This window comes from Catharus ustulatus, chromosome 7 (assembly GCF_009819885.2).
Source record: "Catharus ustulatus isolate bCatUst1 chromosome 7, bCatUst1.pri.v2, whole genome shotgun sequence".
Classification (NCBI taxonomy): Eukaryota; Metazoa; Chordata; class Aves; order Passeriformes; family Turdidae; genus Catharus; species Catharus ustulatus.
In genome coordinates this window covers 40,088,593-40,106,389 of record NC_046227.1, presented here as the reverse complement: position 1 = coordinate 40,106,389, position 17,797 = coordinate 40,088,593, and the positions used below count along the sequence as shown (strand labels likewise).

The window sequence follows — 17,797 nt, the reverse complement described above, 5'->3', positions numbered from 1 at the left end:
CCTGCTCTGCTCATGTGGCTCACCAAGCACCAGCCCCTAAAGGCTCCCAGCCCTTCTCCTCCCACAGCCCCCTGCCCTAGGCTGGGCAGTCACCCGTGGTTCCAGCAGCAGACACTCGGGCTCTCAGCACTCAGGGAAGGAACCTGGGAAATACTTCTTGTGTCTGATCCACTGGTCAAACAGCTGCAAAGCCAGCAGTTCAGAGAGTTCATCTGACACAGCCTTGCTGTTGGGATGAGATGGGAGTGTGTTTTCCTGAGCCAGCTGATCTTGCAGCCACTTAATCACTGACACAAGAAAGCAAGAACATACTATTGAGAAGAAGAGAAATATGAGAAATCACTAAACCAAGTGTAAACCATGCTTTAAGTTTTCATTTCATTGGTCTTTACTCCCCACTTTTCAGTCCTCCTCCTGTTATTTTCTTAAACATATCCAGACAGCTTTGCCAGTACTGAATAACCCCACTTCTTTTAGTGCAGGCCCAAGAAAAAGCCAGACCTTGTGAGGATTGATGCCAGGCAGAAGTGGTGCTTTTTTACAACCTCCTAATCCCTTGCCTTCATATTCCTTCTGCCTTCCTTACATTGGTTATTCTTCGAAATTCGCTCCTTACCTACGTTCCCTGTTTCTGAGCCTCCCACTGCTGACCTGCAGCCAGTAAGAACAGCCACCAGGACAATTCATGCTGAAAAGGGAATACAATTCTTACCACCTCTGCCAGCTAGGACACGACGGACTGGATTTATTTCATGAGGGCAACATGAGAAGAACAATGGCCAACCTCTCATCACCGAAAATCCATATTTATCTAGCTACTAGGGTAACTCAAGCAACAATAGTAAATTACCAATGATATCAGACAAATACTCATTAGTACAGAGGGGAAAAGCTCCTATAAGCTAAAATCAACTTGCTGGGACACTAACATTATTTACTACACTATGAAGTTATTCTTGTGTATCTACACTTGGAGCAACAAGGCACATCTCAGCTCTTGGTCAAAGACTCTGCTCTTCTCATCCTTTATAGTGCATGAAAACCCAAAACCTAAACAAGATGTACTACGTTCCTAGTTTTTACAGGAAGATGTGATTAAAATTTATTCAAGTTCCTTCACAGGGCTGTCAGAACACTTCCAGGTAGGAGCAGCTGCCATCGGCTCCACCCTGCAGAGGGCTGCTCACCTAAGAACCAGGCAGGACTCACAAGCTTCCCCCAACCAAGTGACTGAACTAGCTCTGCGCTCTGTCTGCCAGCCTGCAGAATGTCTTTGGATGGAGAGGCAGCAGATGACAACTTATCCACTTGCAAAGATGATGCAAGCAACTAAAAATGGATTCTGTGAAAGATGGCTCCAGCGTTTACAGAAAAAGCAGGGTTTGAAGTTTCCAGATGCAGTGCAGGAAGACGCTCCAAACACCACACTACAGGCCAGCCTCTGTGGTCAGAGATGTGTTTTCTTTGTGGACATCAGGAGTGCACAAGTTCATGTGGACTTAAGGATAAAACCAGGAAAATAAACCTGTTATCTGGTGAAAACATGGAAGAAACTGACTTCAGAAACGGCAGGATAAAAACCACCTGCACAGTTGTGCAGACTGAGTCCCATAGTCAAAAAGGAAACCTACACACACACCTGACCCACTGTCTGAGGAATGTTTAACTGATTTACCACTAAACTTAGCCTCTTCCTGAGCCCTTTTTCTTTACAAGATACTTTTTTCCTCCTTTTTTTTTAAATTAAAATGTAGGTTCAAAAACCATTTGGTTTTATGTCCTGATTAAAATCTTAAAATGTACATTACCCTAGCTTTTTGATAAACGTATTTTTGTTACAGTTCCTAGGAAAAGACAGTCCCTTTTTTTTTTTTTTTTTTTTGGCTGATGGCTACATACTTCAACTCCACCCCAGTGAGCAGGCAAGATTCTACATCCACAAATATCTAGTTGTAACATGCTCATGAGACTAATATCTTTTATAGCTTTCAAACGAACCATTCACCAGAAGGTATCAGACACGTACAGCAAGACAACCATTTTGAATAAAGACATATTTACAACCACGTCCTTCAAGGCCCGAGGCACTGTCTGTAGCTCACCTGAAGAGAAGCCTCTTTGTCATCTGAAGGATGTCTGGAGAGCATTTACACTTTGCAAACACATGAAGTACGAGAAGTTAAATGGCAATAAATAAGAGTTTTCAGTAGTTTAAGCCAACAAGGCTCCATGACTTACAAGAAACAAGAGACCCCAACTCTGAACCTTCCCTTTGGGCCATCCCACGCCTGTGCTGCTCTGTTTTGCTGAGGTATCCAAATCCACTGGCACTGAACACAGCCTCATCAGAGCACAGTGCTCAAAGGCAGCTCAGACTAGCAAACAGACAGCAGATTAATCTCAAGGGATAAAGTACAGTCTCTCTTCTATTGCAGACTGAGGGGGAGGAGGGACATGCAGCATCACAGAAGGATTTTAGGTTTTCCAAACAGACTGTCAGGTGACAAGGACATTCATCAATTACTCAGTCAACCATGCACAGAGGATAAATTCTCAGTCTGGTGTTGGAATAGATGCAGTTAATGTAGGTATGAGGTCCTTCAGAATGAATATCCCAGAAGAACATAACCTGCACACAGCTGAGAACCTGCAGCACAGGAGTGCTGTGCTGACAGCACTGTGCCCTGCACCCAGCTCCACACCCACACCTGCCCCATCTCCCACCTGAAAACTCCTGCAAACAAGCACATGGCAACTAAAATGAGAATGGCTGCTAAGTACAGATATGGGCCACTACCAACCACAATGGCTACAGCTGCTGTTCAATTTCTACTTGTATTTTCTCCTAGCAAAATTATTGCTGAAGTGTGACAATGTTATTGCTAGAGAGAATGCTCACCACCAGACATGCCTCAGCTGGAAGTAGCAGCAACCCAAATCTCTGTTATATGCCTTTAGAAAAGTATGCTTCTCAATTTTGTCATGTAGTACATTTGAAAAAAAAATATAAAAAATTTTCTCAAAGATAAAAATTATCAGCTGCAACCCCCGTTACAAAAGACAGCTGGGGAGTTTCAGACTTCCACAGCTTCCCCTGTTTGGACAATGCGGTTTTTGAGAGATGTGGTGCCACATGTATCCTGAGATGGTCTGGAGCTGGACACTACCAACCCTGGCCAAATGACTACTGCAGAAATGTCAAATTCTTACATACCATAAACCCAGACTGGGGAATACCACAGTTTTCCAATAAACATGACTTTGGATTGCCAAAAGATTTCACTAAAATGAAGTTTAATCAATTACTAAACTGCAGTTTACTCTTCCTTTTGCCCTGAAATAGAACTGCACAGCAAAACTGTTGCCAAGAACTTCTACCTGCAAACTTTTACATTTAAGCAAATGAAGCTCTCTCTTCTTCTGTTCTCCAAGCCAGAAGCTAAAAAACCAAACTTTAATATAGAAGCAAAATATAAAAATTAGACAACAACATTTGGGTTTTAAGGCCACAATTACCAATATTTCCATCAGTTCTCCAATATCCCAAAGATTAGTATTATTTTTCCAAGGTATATTTGATTTTGTTCATCCTGCAAAATTGAAAGTACTGGTAGTAGGATTACACATAACTCTACTCTATAGAGAATTTAGTATTTCTACTAATGATTTATGAAGAGATGAAGAGCTGTGAACACCAAAATTTACATTTAGAGGAGATCAAGGACAACTGAGTAATTTGATGAAAACCACAAAGAAAGATGAATGAGCTAATGTTGTTAAACACAAAATCACACGAACTGTTCCCATCCAAATGACCCACATGCCTTCCTGTAGCAAGGGTAGGTGACACAAAAGCAGCTACAAAATTAGGCAGACTCAGGTTAAAGGGTCTGGCTAGGCAGGGAAACCTTTTGCAGAGGTGCCAGAGGGGAAAAAAGGTCAATGGTACATTAAATAATGTCAATAGTTGTAACCATACTCCAAAACAGATGTCCACAGTGCAAAATGCACGCAATCCAACATACAGCAACGAAAAAAAATTCAAAGACAGAAAACTATATATTGAAGGAATGAAGATTAAGTGTGGAAATGGTCAAGAAGCAAAACAAATACTGAATGAAGGCATATGGTTCTTTGCTGATGCTCAGTTAAAACAAGAAACTTTAAGAACAGCATTCACAGGCTTCCTGCTGGGTGGCAGAACTGCATCTTTATACAGCACTACAAGATCCTAAGATGTGATTTTCTTCTCGCAGCGAAAAAGATTTCTTCCAGTAAAATCTGCTAAAGGCATGCAATTTTGTCATGAGATGGCAACATTTTGCATCAAAGTTTAGCAGTTGGAGATGCAATTTAGATAGCCTTCCTGCCTCGGTTCCCGAAAGACTGAAAGTATGACTCAAACGTATTTTAAAAGCTAACATCAAAGGAATCTCAAATAGTTGTCACAACACCACCAACCTTATTTCTACCTTTTAATTCCCTGCCCCTTATTCCACTCACATGCTAATACCTGAGCAGGGCAATTAAGCACACCAAAACCAGACAGGGACTAGAACTTCAACTGTTAGGAAAGAGTGTGGGTTTGTTTTATCAAATCTACCTAATTCTGTTCTATGACAGCAGCACTAGAGAAAGACATTTATTTTGTGTAAAGTCTTGACACTGCCACGAGGGTTTGTGAGAAGCAGCCAAGGCCAGTGAGAGAGCCGGGAGGAGAGGTGAGCAGGGCTCCCGAGGAAGCAGAAGCCAAAGCAGCAGTTCCCTTGATGGGAGGTGGGCACTGTCCCAGCTGTGCCCGGGCTCCCTGGCACAGAGCACAGGCTGGCACCCCTGGGCATTCCTGGGGCATGGCTGGGCACACACAGAGCAGGGAGTGGGGGCCAGCACACGGGATCAGGAACTACGGGGGGAGCCAGCTTAAAACAAACAGCGAGCTCAAAACAGCTAACCCCAACACAGCAGGCACTGAAGTTTGTTCATTGACCCCAGTTTGGTACCACCTCCCACACAAACCCTGCCCACCCACACTCCAGGTGATGCAGGTGACACAGAACCAAGCACAGAAGCAGACACCACCAAACAACAGCTCTGAGGAAAACACACAGCTGGGATACCTGTAATCCAAGCACCTTCTTGTGGCAAAGAAAAGAGAGGGAAAAAAAAAAAAAAATCTCACTGATCCCTCCTGCTTCTTTCCCATTTCATACTGCACTGAAAATGCACAACCTTCCCAGACTGCTTCACTGAAGTTTTGTGCACCCATTTTCAAGCTGGATCAATTGAAAAGTCAGAAGAAAGCAATCAAAGCAATGCAAATTTTATGCAGAAGTTGCCTGTGTTTGGATATAAAGCAGAGACTTTTGGGAAAAGCAGTAACAGCCAAAATTCTGAAGTCACTGCAGGAAAGACAAAACAATAATCAAGGATAACATTTAAGAGCTACAGCTACCTTCTTGCCAGTATCAGACCATATAAATGACATGAATTATTTAAGTGTTGCTGTCTTCTCTAAATAGAATGCTGGGGTTCCTCTTTGCCCTTCCAAATTCAAACAAACACAACTTTTTAAATCACTTCACAACTATACGTAATAGAAAAAATTAAATGTTCACACTTAGGATTTAGATATTCCTGATAATTACGACTGATATATTTAAATATGCAACCTCTACCAACAGTGAAGATACAAACTCAACCAGTTATTTTCACTGTGCTTAACACAGAGCTGAATGAAGGGTTTAAAAGGCAGCGATCAAAAGCAAAGCCTCTCAGTAACAAGGAGGGAGTTGGAAAATTATGCAATTTTAAGCATTAAAAAAAATACAACAATTAATTAGTGTTTTAGGGGATTTCCACTTTCAAACCTGAGAAAGCCTGCTCCTGCTTGTTCTCTGCAAGTCCAGGAGAACGTCAATACACCAACTCAGGAAATACACTCCTGGATGACACCAGCAGAAAAGAATGCACTTCCACCACTTGCAGGATTGCTCTTTATTGCTCTTTTATGTCATGCTTAAGGGGTAATTGGAGTTAGAGGCATATCTTTCCATTTTTAGAATGTCTTACTTCAGCTCCATAGGAATATGTACAATTTCAGCTGTCTGTCCTTTCTGGGCACTGAGCAGAGAAGCAGCGGAGCACTGGGCAGGAACCCAGGCCCAGCAGTGCCCCTTGGGCAGGACCCAGCACGGATCCTGCGGGAAGGGAGGGATCCACCAGCACCCATTACTGCACTGCAGAGGCTGGAAATACTTGGCACACCATGTGTGCCACCTAAAATGAACCATTCCAGTAAGGAGCTCCAAGGCAGATGCCAGGTATCTTCTCAGTATCACAGAGATAAATTACAGATACTAACAGAACGCATCCCCACCTCATTGCCTTTGCTTGCCTATTTCTGAGACACTACTTCAAATCCAAAACATTTAAAATGGAGCTTTTCAGCAACAGCACAGGAGTTCTACAGAGATTCAAACTATTGGGATTTTTTCATTTAACTTAATATAGGACATCCTCTATTACTTCAGTTCTCATATGACCTGAGAGGTAAAGCTGCAGATACCAGAGCAAACGTGAACATGCCCAGCAAGGAGGGGCAAAAGGAGGCTCAAAAGCCTACCTTACATATACTGTGTTTAAAAGAAGTGTGTAACACCACAGTTCTTTTGTCAAACTAAAGCCCAATAAAAACTTAACGAAAAAATGTTATATATATGTGTACATATAGTTTGCACATAATTATTTCTTCAAATAAGTTTTCCAAAGAAGTTGCTTCTTTAAAATGGCAAATACATTTTGTAAGTTGTTTCTCTACAGTAATGCTGCTAGTTAATTACAAATAATGCTTAGCACACCTTCTGATGAATACTGTAAAAATCTCATATGTTTTAAAAGTAGTCCTCAGCAAGGTCATTAATGCAGACTCCAGATCAGCCTATTCCCTCACAGCAGGGTAAACATGCACACACATTACCTTGTCCCATTTTTATCTGTTTTTAACACTGATGCCGCTGCTGCTGCCAACACCCTCTCGGTGGGCACAGGAGGGATATGCCCAGGACTTGTCATTCATGGTCACCTCAAAAGCCAGTATTTACTTACAGCTGAACTGCCAGAGTCCCCTGCCCAGCGCCCTGGGGTGCCCTCCTGGAGAGCTGCTGTCCTCGGGGAGCCCAGCACAGCTCACAGGCAGGGCAGCCAGCACCCAGACCCAGCACCAGGGCAGAGCAGAACCACGCCAGGCTGGTAACCACGCCAGCCCAGACGCAGCCAGGCTTCCTCCCAGGAGCGCTGTCCTGCCCACACACGGTGCCCCAGCGCCAGGGACAGCAGGAACACCGTGGCACTGCTGGCACACCTCTGCCTCTAGGGCCAGGCCTGGCCCCAAGGCCAGAAGCAGCGCCAGGGAGCCAGCCCTCACCTTGTGGAGCCAGCCTGGTACTCTTTCAAAACCATGATCACACCATCACTACCCCTGTCCTGCATAGGAAGGAGAAATTAAAGAGTCTAAAGAAAGGAAAAGATTGCAGAGCAGGCACAGGACAAAGCTCTGACACAAGGCTAGTTACTTGTTCCATACCTGTCACCAACAAACCATGCAGGGGTGGGACCAGTCTTTAGACTCCATCATCCTCAAGTAAGTCTTCACGAAAGTGGAACTGTTTACTGGAACAGCAATATGAACTGCAGGTTTCACACTGAATTCTACAGAACTGAGCCAACCTCACTGACAACCTCCTTGCAAAAGACTGAAAAACTTGCACTGGTGCAAAGCACAGCATGCTCAAAGCTACCAACTTTCAGCAGAAAAAAAGGGTTTCCTTAGTAAGTTATCAATTCACTGTCTTCACAACAGACTTCTGACATATTTGCAATTTATTAGTCACAATCTTACTCCATCAGTGAATTGTAAGACCACTGACCAAAGCAAAGCTCAAAGGACAGGAATGGTCATGTCACCAAGAGAAGTCATAGAGTTACCTCTCTGGAGGCTGTTCAGTTTTGTAACTGGAGTCCTTCATGTGACAAAGGTGAGATGTTACAGCATAACCATCAACACTGCTCAATCTCCAGCAGCAGATAAGAGAGAGCTGCTAGAAGTGGCCACGCACACTTTGGGTGCAAGCTCTATTAGAAACAGATACCACCAGAATCTTGGTCCTGTAAGACCTAGCTGCTCTGGACATCAGCGGAGGCATGAATAACCAGCACAGTGGTGGGGCACAGCTATTCATGTAATGGATATGGTGACCAAAAAAAGCAATTAAATAAAAAAAGATTACTCAACAAACTCAAAGCCTAAAAGGCAGAACAGAAAAAAATCCCATGAAGCACATCATTATGGACTTATTGAATTTCTAAATGGAGAGATAATTCAAGTAGGCAGAACTGTAACTTAAGTGGTGGATTTGAGAAGAACCAGCGTTACAAAATAGAAAACAATGTGGTGGCATGAACCAGCTGAACCCAGCAGAGCTGATGCTCCTGCTCCCAAATAAATCTGTAGCTATCCAAAGCAGTGCAAGGGATGACACACAGAGGCATGCAGCTAAGTTAATAGAGGATTCCTTATCTGGGAAGCATACCTACTTTTAAAAGATATACAAATGCAAAAGAAGGTTGATGCTCCCTTCCTAGCCTAAGGGGAGAGGAGAAATCTACTTGCTTGCTATTGGTTTCCAAGCCAAATAATAATGGAGTTATGAGAAAGCTAGAGACAAGCAAGCCAAGCAGGGCTTGCTAAAGCAGCACAGAAATGAAGGATGACAGAAACATCTGTCTGCAGAGAAAGCACAGCCAGGTAACAGCCAGCAGGTACCTCAGTCAGACCAAGGAAAACACAGCCTGTTGTCAAATGACTCTGATTGTGTATGCAGCCTGCTCAAGGGGAGGAAGACAAAAAAATAGAATTAACACAAAACTCCATCTGGAGAGAAGTTTCTCCATTAGGAATTCCCTTGTGATTGATCACATCTAACACCAGCTAAAAACCAGGCCCTCAGATCTTCCAAATTTGGGGGGGGGGGGTTAGTAGGCAAGAAGGGCATGGGGCATTAATCTTGCCAGTGCTCTTTACCCAAGTCACAGACAGCGACCAAAGAAAGTTTCTGTGCAGACAGCAAGGTCAGCACCCAGAGGTAACTGGAGAGAAGAGCACAGCTGCTCCTGTGAGACAGGCACAGTGATGGCACATGCTGCTGCAGAGTGCACAAAAACACTCTTCCAGCAGAGAATCCCAAGTGTTGCTCCCATCAGAATGAAATGGAAGTTAACTCGGCACCTGGCACAGGCCTTGTTTCTCACATTTGCAGCTGGTTCTGCTGGTCTGCCTGAATTCAAAGGCTGTCATGATGACAAAGAAACCAAATCCTTCCTTTTCATCACCAGAAACCTTTCAAAATAGAAACTGAGAAGATATTGTTTTCTATGAATACTTGGGTGTAAAAATAAGGATAAGGAAACATTTGAGAGAAGACCAAACAGGTCTTAAATGACCATAAAGAAATTTATCACTATAAGTACAAATTAGGAAATTCCCCAGTGAAATGAATGTTTTGGAAAAGTAAAAAGTATAGTGAATGTACCATTTGAGAACAGAATTACTGGTGGTTACTTTCTCCACTGCTGTAATTGCATTGTTAGGATCCATAGACAGGATTCCTATCATACTGGTACATCTGACTTATTTTTTCTTACTTGTGCAAATAAAATCATATCTACCTTAAGGGGAGTCAAACTCCTTTAATCAGAGTTAAACCAGCAGAAAGAAGCTGGCTCCTCTGGGATGTGTTTACAAGGCAGCACTGTTTTGATTCACATTCTGCTGGCATCTCTGCAACTGGAAAATGTTAAGGTCAAATCAAGGTGATGTGCTTGCTTTCTTCCTGTGGTAGGGCCATTTCAGTTAGGACTCTTTAATAAAATATACACCTGTATCTTCAGACAGTAGCTGAACTAAGTAACAACCAGAGCTCTCAGTGCATTTAGCACCCACCCCAGCAGTGCCAGGTACAGCTGCACACACACACATCCTGCATCCAAAGAACGAGCTGGCACATGGAAACCATCAGCTCAAGTCACTGTCTGCCTCCTCTAGCATTGTGTCAAGACTTCACACCTCGGTTAAAGTTTAGGGATAAAGAGGGATCAGATCCTGACTGTCCAGCATAGGAGCAGCCCAAGGCCCCAGCCGCTCTAACCCACCCAAGTGAGTATCACAGCTGTAGTCGTGCCATAATACACAATAATTTGGGGGAGATCTGATTGTCTCTGCCCAAGTCACTCTGCACACGCAGGTCACAATTCTCTTTGAGTCTGCCACATAAACCCACACAGATCCTGCACTGCAGGAAGCTGGACAGACACGCTCTTTCATCTAGAAGAAGAAATGATCAGTGTCAGCCAGGCGAGAGGCACAGTCACTGCATCCCCTAACGCACACTCCGAGACAAAAAAGGCAAAACAGAAATACAGACAGGGATTAGCACCACCTCTGTTTCACAGGCCCACTGCCAGTATCCTGGACAAGATCAATCACATCAAACACCAGCTTTTGTTTCAAGGAAAACTGCATGAAAAACTTCTGCACACCTACAGCTGAAAGGGTGCCATTAGTGCTCACAAATCTACGAAGTTGTAAGTCTCACAAATTCAACACATACCAAACTGACTCACGCTCACATTGAAAAAGTCCATTGGCAAGAAGTCTGAACTTTGGAGCATCCAAGACTGTCCATCAGAAAGGGCCTTTGAAAACCACACTAACTCCCCAACACCACAGACCAGAGAGCTGCTCACTCCACGCACTATGTGAAACATCAGCCAAGGCATTAACTAGCACTGTTTTCCAAAAAATAGCACATCCTCAGTGAAAAGCACTGTCTTCCCACTGGACTGTGCCATTTCAGACACTGAAAAGGTCCAGATGTCACAAGCCCATGGCAAAGCCAGCTATGCACAAACCCCTCAGAACAGCTCCAGTGCAGCAGAGCAGAGATCCCTCCGACAGGGACTGAGCACTGGGTGCTCTGCACCCTGGGGCTCGCTCCCAGCCTCCACAAGGAAATGAGCTGGCTCCACAAACACAGCATCTTCCAGTCTGGAATTACCACATTCAGCTAAATTATGGGATGCAATTGTAAAGAAGATAAATTCCAATTTAAGGGATCGTTTTAAAAGCTGTGTAAGATGGATAAATACTTTGAAGGAACACCAAGTAGTATCTGTTTCCTGCAAGGTTTTTTTCTCCTAGTCTGTAAGGAATTTTAAAAAAACTCTAAGTACAAATGATTCTTGAAACAAAAGACATTGCAGAAGAGTGGTTATTCATCTGGTGGCTAGAACCAACCAAAACTTGGTTCTGAAATACAGGTCAAGCAAGCTTAACAGTTTTGAATTTCAACAGACTAAACTCTTCTATAAAGATTTTCACCTCATACTTTAGTGTAAGAAATAATAAAATCCATTGACAAGTGCAAACCCAAAAGACAGCAGTACAATGGGAGGGTTGATAAAATAAATGTTGTAAGAATTTGGAAAGTTAAGAAGCGTGTTTAAACATCACAAGCACAGCCCTGCTCTCCTCCTGCCTCAGGCTGTTAGAAGTTGCAGAGCAGAGGCTCTGGGGCTGGTTGTTAATTAGTTCCTGGGCATTAGCAGCATGACATAGCAGAGCTTTCACATGTAGTATTTATGTTTGTACTAGGGAAAAGGACACACCACCCTTGAATTTCTGGACTTACAAGGCGTATTTGCTTCCAAGATAAAAATCTGTTCTGGCTATAATTCTGTGCAGGATGCAAACCATTTCAGGCAGCTAGAGGACAGTTTTAAGTCCGGAGATCAGAGGTAAGGCAGTGTCCACGAGATCCTGTGCAAAGAGGGAAGCAGCCAAACACAATCCATGCAGCAGCACATCCTGTCTCCCCTTCCTCCAACATGTTTAACTTTGCCCACTAAAGACTTGGAAGCGAGACAGACATGTCAAATATTTGGAAAGAAAACCCTCACAGACAGGTGGCTGTTTGCCATGCTGACAACAGTAACAAGTTCTTCCAAAGGCCTGCTTGTGTCAGGGAACCTGGGGAAGGAAGAACCGAGATCAGCCCCAGGAGAAGCAAGAGCAGCTCTGGAAGTGACCTGCTCAGAGTTAGCAGTTCCCACTTGTGAGCCCATTCCACACAAGGAATGGAACACTGCCTTCCTGAGCGCAGCACGGCTGAAGGAAGGGCTGCCTGAACTTTTCACACCGGGACATTCTTCCAAAGCGCGATCAGTCAGCTCCCAAGCACAAGGAAAAAGGTCACGTTTGTGCTCCAAAACACAGAAAGTGTCTGCACAGCAGAATCTGTTCTCACCATGCTCAATCACAACACCGAGTTGGAGCAGGATCAGAAAGACAGGATTTGGTAAATTCTGGGCAAACAGCTCCAACCCTGAGCGAAGAGCAGAGGATTCCAGGTGTCCCTGCAGCAGCCCCAGCCCAGCCTGGCACAGGTTTGTCATTTGGGGGTGCACACTGACTGGGCTCTCATGCAGGCACGGGTGCTCTGAGCTGGAGCTGGCACAGCTGCTCACCTGTGAGAGGCACTCAGCCCTGGCCAGCACACCCTTCTGCACTGGGAACGCCTGACCAGAGCACCACCCAACACCGTGCACTGCTGCACAGAAAGCATGCTTTTCAGCTTCCCTACAAACCCCAAAATCCTGGAATATTGCCATAGTAAAATATTTTTGTTCTGTTGCAATATGATTCCTGTGATGCATTGAGATGCAGAGAAAACAAAGGAAAATTCTGGGGAAATTGCAATAATTTGAATTATCTTTGCTATCTAAAATTAAGTAACTTCCTTTAGTATTCCAAATTTCAGTCTGAAATATATTAATATTTATAGTATAGATTAAATCAATATACTAGTAAAACAAAACAATTCAATAACACCATATTAACTAATACATTGAACTTTATCACTAAAACAGCGTTTGCTGGCATTCTAACAAGGCAAGACTTCCTAAGTCTAACACACTTCACACCTCCTAAAAGCAGAAAGTTGTGATTCAGGATATCTTCTTTTGTATCTACAACAGTAAATAAGATATTTAAAGTCTACCCATTATGAACAGCAGAAAATGCATTAAGTTTTATAAAAACTGTTCTCCTCCTCCACTGTGTGACTACATTTCCAGACTGGATCAATGCAGCAGCAGCTCCCAATGGACAGTGGGTGGTTCCTTTCAGAGCACTCAAGTTGGCCAAAATAAAACTCAGTAGCTCATCAGACAAATCCAATCCCTGGATTCAGCATGCCTTGCTAATTCAACACTTTTTAACTGCATCTCTTCAGGACAGGGTTCTTTGTTTTGGTATTTGGGTCTTTTGTAGTTGCAGTTTTTTGATTTTATCTCAGTGTCAGTACATGACCTGGTGAATTTTTTTCCTGCTTAAAAATAACGTGTGTTCCACAACTAAATTAAAAAACTTGGAGTGTTGAAAGACTGACTACGTCAGCCTGAACAAAAAGCATCCCACAACAGGCAGCGCTGTCTACCAGAACTGCAGAACTGCCTTAAGAAGTGTCAAGTTCTTGAAACACAGGAAGTTTTTCTGCCAGTCTGTCTATTCTGTGAAGAACACTAAACTAGGAATTTTTTAAAAAGTATCTTCTGGAAAAGAATGTATTTAATGACAATGAAATTTCTCAAATCTCAGTGTATGCTGTTGCTATGATTTATGCTAAGGAACAACAGCAAAACTAACAAAAACGCAGATTTTTCTTTCTTTATGTGGTAATTAAAATAACACAGAGCAAATGGGCACATCTCACCAGCCACTCTGAGATTCCTGGGTTCAATGTTTTTTCATCACCCATCCAAAATGTAAATATGCTCCCAGGAACAAATGCTGTGTTGTATCAGTCACCTCACTGCCAATATTTTCAATTTCAGCTGAAATATGGAACTGGGTATTTTCATTACATCAGTTACGAGACAAAGCTGGATATGAAGGCTGTGGAGCAGCAACAGGTGGCAAGTTCTGTCAGTGTATCTTCACTCAGGGCTGAATCAAATGACACAGCCCAGCAGCCAGGCCCAGCACTGGACCAAAGTACCCTGGATTAGGTGTGTGTTACAAAAAGCCTGTTCTTGATATCTTCTTCATCAATTCAAGTTTTGTCTTTCTGCCTCTAAGTTCTATGGAGCAGGACTTCCCTCTCCTTCCCTGAGGGCCACACTCATTTGGAGTTCAGGCACTGGTGTGATACAAATTAAATCTCCTTTTGCAACATGCTGTAACTTCAATACTGCTATCTTATTTCACAGCAAGAATATATGGTAATTTTGTTTTTAAATAAAAACATGATGAAAATACTAACTCTTTCTGAGATCTGTGTACCTTTAGATACCACACTTGAGCATGAATTAACAGAAGCCAGTTGCTGAACACCATTACAGAAACACACCTGTACACAGAATATCTCCAATTAACAGTCCAGTGCTCCACTTGTCCAGAAGCCACTGAAATCATTACATATGTATGCATATGTTACATTACATATACCACCTTGGGTTTATTTTGGGGAAGATATGAAATGCTTCAGCTTTAAGCCTGTCACATTGACATGGAAGTTAAAGAACTATCATTTGTCTGAAATGGTTTCAGAGATTTCATCAATCATATTTATCTGTATGACAATAAACATGCTAACACTTAATTCCTGGGCTGCACAACAGGAAGTTCTGCCAAGGGAAGAACATGGGTTTGGAACTGAAAAAGTTTCCTTTCAGAGCACCTAGGATGCATTGCCTGCTGCTACCTTCCTGGGGAAGAGAACAGAAATCCACCACAAACTGGAAATGTTCCGTTCTCATCAGATTTCTAGCACAGACAGTATTAAGTAAGATCATTTAAAGCAAATTAAGGGATAGATTAGGTGCTTTCTCTTTGGACACGCGTAATGCAAAAGCTCCTGAGTACATTTATAGACACCTGTTAAAAGCACAGCCCAGATGACAGCCTTTGGCTTGCCACACCACAGACAGAACACGAGGAGATTTTGATAAGAAGATAAAGACAGGAAAAGTTTTTGGCACCCACAGAAACAAACAGAAATCCAGAAATGTTTTAATGCTTCTTCCCTGTTCCTTACAGCCGGACCTCATGGGACAGATGGGATATTTGGCATCACACCACAGTTCCTTTTTTTCACTTGCTCCCAGACCTCTGCTACTCCTGGCCCTAGGAAAACTGCCCCTACCCTCCTGCCTCCAGTCCCTCCACCTCCTCCCAGGACATTCTCCTCTTGCTCCTGCTGCCTCTGGCGCTGTCCCAGTCAGTCTAAAGGCATTCCTCGGACCAACCTGACACAGAGCTACCTATGCCAGTCAGCACAGGTGCCCCAACACAAGCAAACCCCCCAGGGCTGCCCCGTGCCATGCTCCAAGATGCAGCTCGCTCACCAGGGAAGGGCAGCCTGGTGCCCTAAATCCTCTGCACAAACCCAGAGAAGCCTGAGGGCACTGCATCCCCCAGCCTGCACATCCCATAGATCCCATAGCCACAGGGGAATTTCATCCACTGCCCACAAACACCAGCCCGTGGCACAAACAGTAAATACATTAAAAATCCCCCCACTGAGCTGTGATGCAGAAAGCAAGTTTCAACTTGTACACCTTCAAAGAATTTACAATAGATTCCTTTCTCTTCTTTAATAATGAATTTATGACAATACCAATCAAAACATTAGATCAACTACAATGTTAATTGAAGGTTCACAAAATCACGCTACATTTCAGTTAGAACACTACATGGGGGGGCTAATTTTGCTTATTTCTTAAATAACTGTTTAATGATTCTCAACAACGCCTCGTTTCATTTTCTCCACTAAAATAAAGACATACTTTAAATTATTGCTAAAAGCAATTAAACAGGAAGTTGACTGGTCTTCAATTGCTAGTGCTAGATAAAGAATCTAAAATGCTGTGCAAAGTGAAAAAACAAAAGGGGGAAGATCTGCAAGAGATGGTCACGGAGACACTTCAGAGAAAAACAGCAATTTTTCTTAATATAGCAAAACTGCTTCAAATTAAAGTAGGAATATATATATATATCAAAAGTACGTCTTTTAATAAAAACTCTGTTAAAATGGCACCTGGTTCAAAGATCCCATACACAAAGAACGGATTTTCCCCAACTTTCTGAGATCGTTTTGTTTTCCTGTAAAAGTGGGATGCAAGGAAGAGGACCAGAGAGATGAAGACAGTCCCAGAGATTGTGCACAGATCCCAAAGCCAAAGGCTCTGACCTGGAGGAAAGGCAAGGAGAGGCAGCAGTGAACTGGCCAGGCTGGCTCCGGTGTCCTGGCCTCAAACTGGCCGGGCTGGTCCCGGTGTCCTAGCCTCAAACTGGCCAGGCTGGCCATGGTGTCCTGGTCTCAAACTGGCCGGGCTGGCCCTGGTGTCCTGGCCTCAAACTGGCCAGGCTGGCCCAGGTGTCCTGCAGCAGACAGCACACGCTCTTCAGAAAGGAGGACTGACTCACAACAGCCCACGCTGAAAGGAGGACAAGTCTGTCCTGGGTCACCTCCCTGACCCGGGACACACGGCCGCTCCAGTGCCACCCTGACCAGGGACACACGGCTGCTCCACTGCATCCCTGACCAGGGACACACGGCTGCTCCAGTGCCACCCTGACCAGGGACACACGGCTGCTCCAGTGCACCCTGACCAGGGACACACGGCTGCTCCAGTGCCACCCTGACCAGGGACACACGGCTGCTCCAGTGCATCCCTGGGCAGGGACACACGGCTGCTCCAGTGCATCCCTGACCAGGGACACACGGCTGCTCCAGTGCATCCCTGACCAGGGACACACGGCTGCTCCAGTGCATCCCTGACCAGGGACACACGGCTGCTCCAGTGCCACCCTGACCAGGGACACACGGCTGCTCCAGTGCATCCCTGGGCAGGGACACACGGCTGCTCCAGTGCATCCCTGACCCGGGACACACGGCTGCTCCAGTGCCACCCTGACCAGGGACACACGGCTGCTCCAGTGCCACCCTGACCAGGGACACACGGCTGCTCCAGTGCCACCCTGACCAGGGACACACGGCTGCTCCAGTGCATCCCTGGGCAGGGACACACGGCTGCTCCAGTGCCACCCTGACCAGGGACACACGGCTGCTCCAGTGCCACCCTGACCAGGGACACACGGCTGCTCCAGTGCCACCCTGACCCAGGACACACGGCTGCTCCAGTGCATCCCTGACCAGGGACACACGGCTGCTCCAGTGCCACCCTGACCCAGGACACACGGCTGCTCCAGTGCATCCCTGGGCAGGGACACACGGCTGCTCCAGTGCCACCCTGACCAGGGACACACGGCTGCTCCAGTGCATCCCTGATCCTCCACCCTGAGCAGGGACACACGGCTGCTCCCTAGCTGAGCACCACAACCCCCAGCCTCCCGTGGCCCAGCTGAGCCGCCGTGAGACACTACTCACAGACTGTTCTTTCAGCCTTCCCTTTCATCAACAGAGTCAGCGATTCCACTACCCAAAAAGAAAATAATTAATCTCCTGTGAAAGTGATGGAGTCCTTCTTTCCTCCTGAAATGCAGGCCTCTCTGGTCTGCCTCAAAATAAAGGATGGAGGTACTAAGGGCAGCAAGGGTCTGAACGCTGCTGCCAGCTGCAGAGTGACAAGACACTGGGATTTTCTTCTGTGCAAGCAAAAGCTTTGGGAAGGTCACCAGAGGCAGTTTTTGGCTGTCTTTATGCAGCTCCTCCCCTCCCTT

General features: G+C 44.8%; 1 protein-coding gene across 7 annotated transcripts in view; it reads right to left on the bottom strand.

Annotated features, from left to right (window-relative positions):
* The window catches only part of PKP4 (plakophilin 4), a 64,349-nt gene that overhangs the window by 42,793 nt on the left and 3,759 nt on the right, over positions 1-17,797 (bottom strand). The window contains exon 1 of one of the 7 annotated variants that reach the window (XM_033064213.1): positions 2,103-2,183. The exons of the other annotated variants lie outside the window; for them this stretch is intronic. The gene's annotated coding sequence lies outside the window, so the exon portion shown is untranslated. Of the gene's footprint in view, positions 1-2,102; positions 2,184-17,797 lie in introns of those variants that run through there. 7 annotated transcript variants of the gene reach the window in all.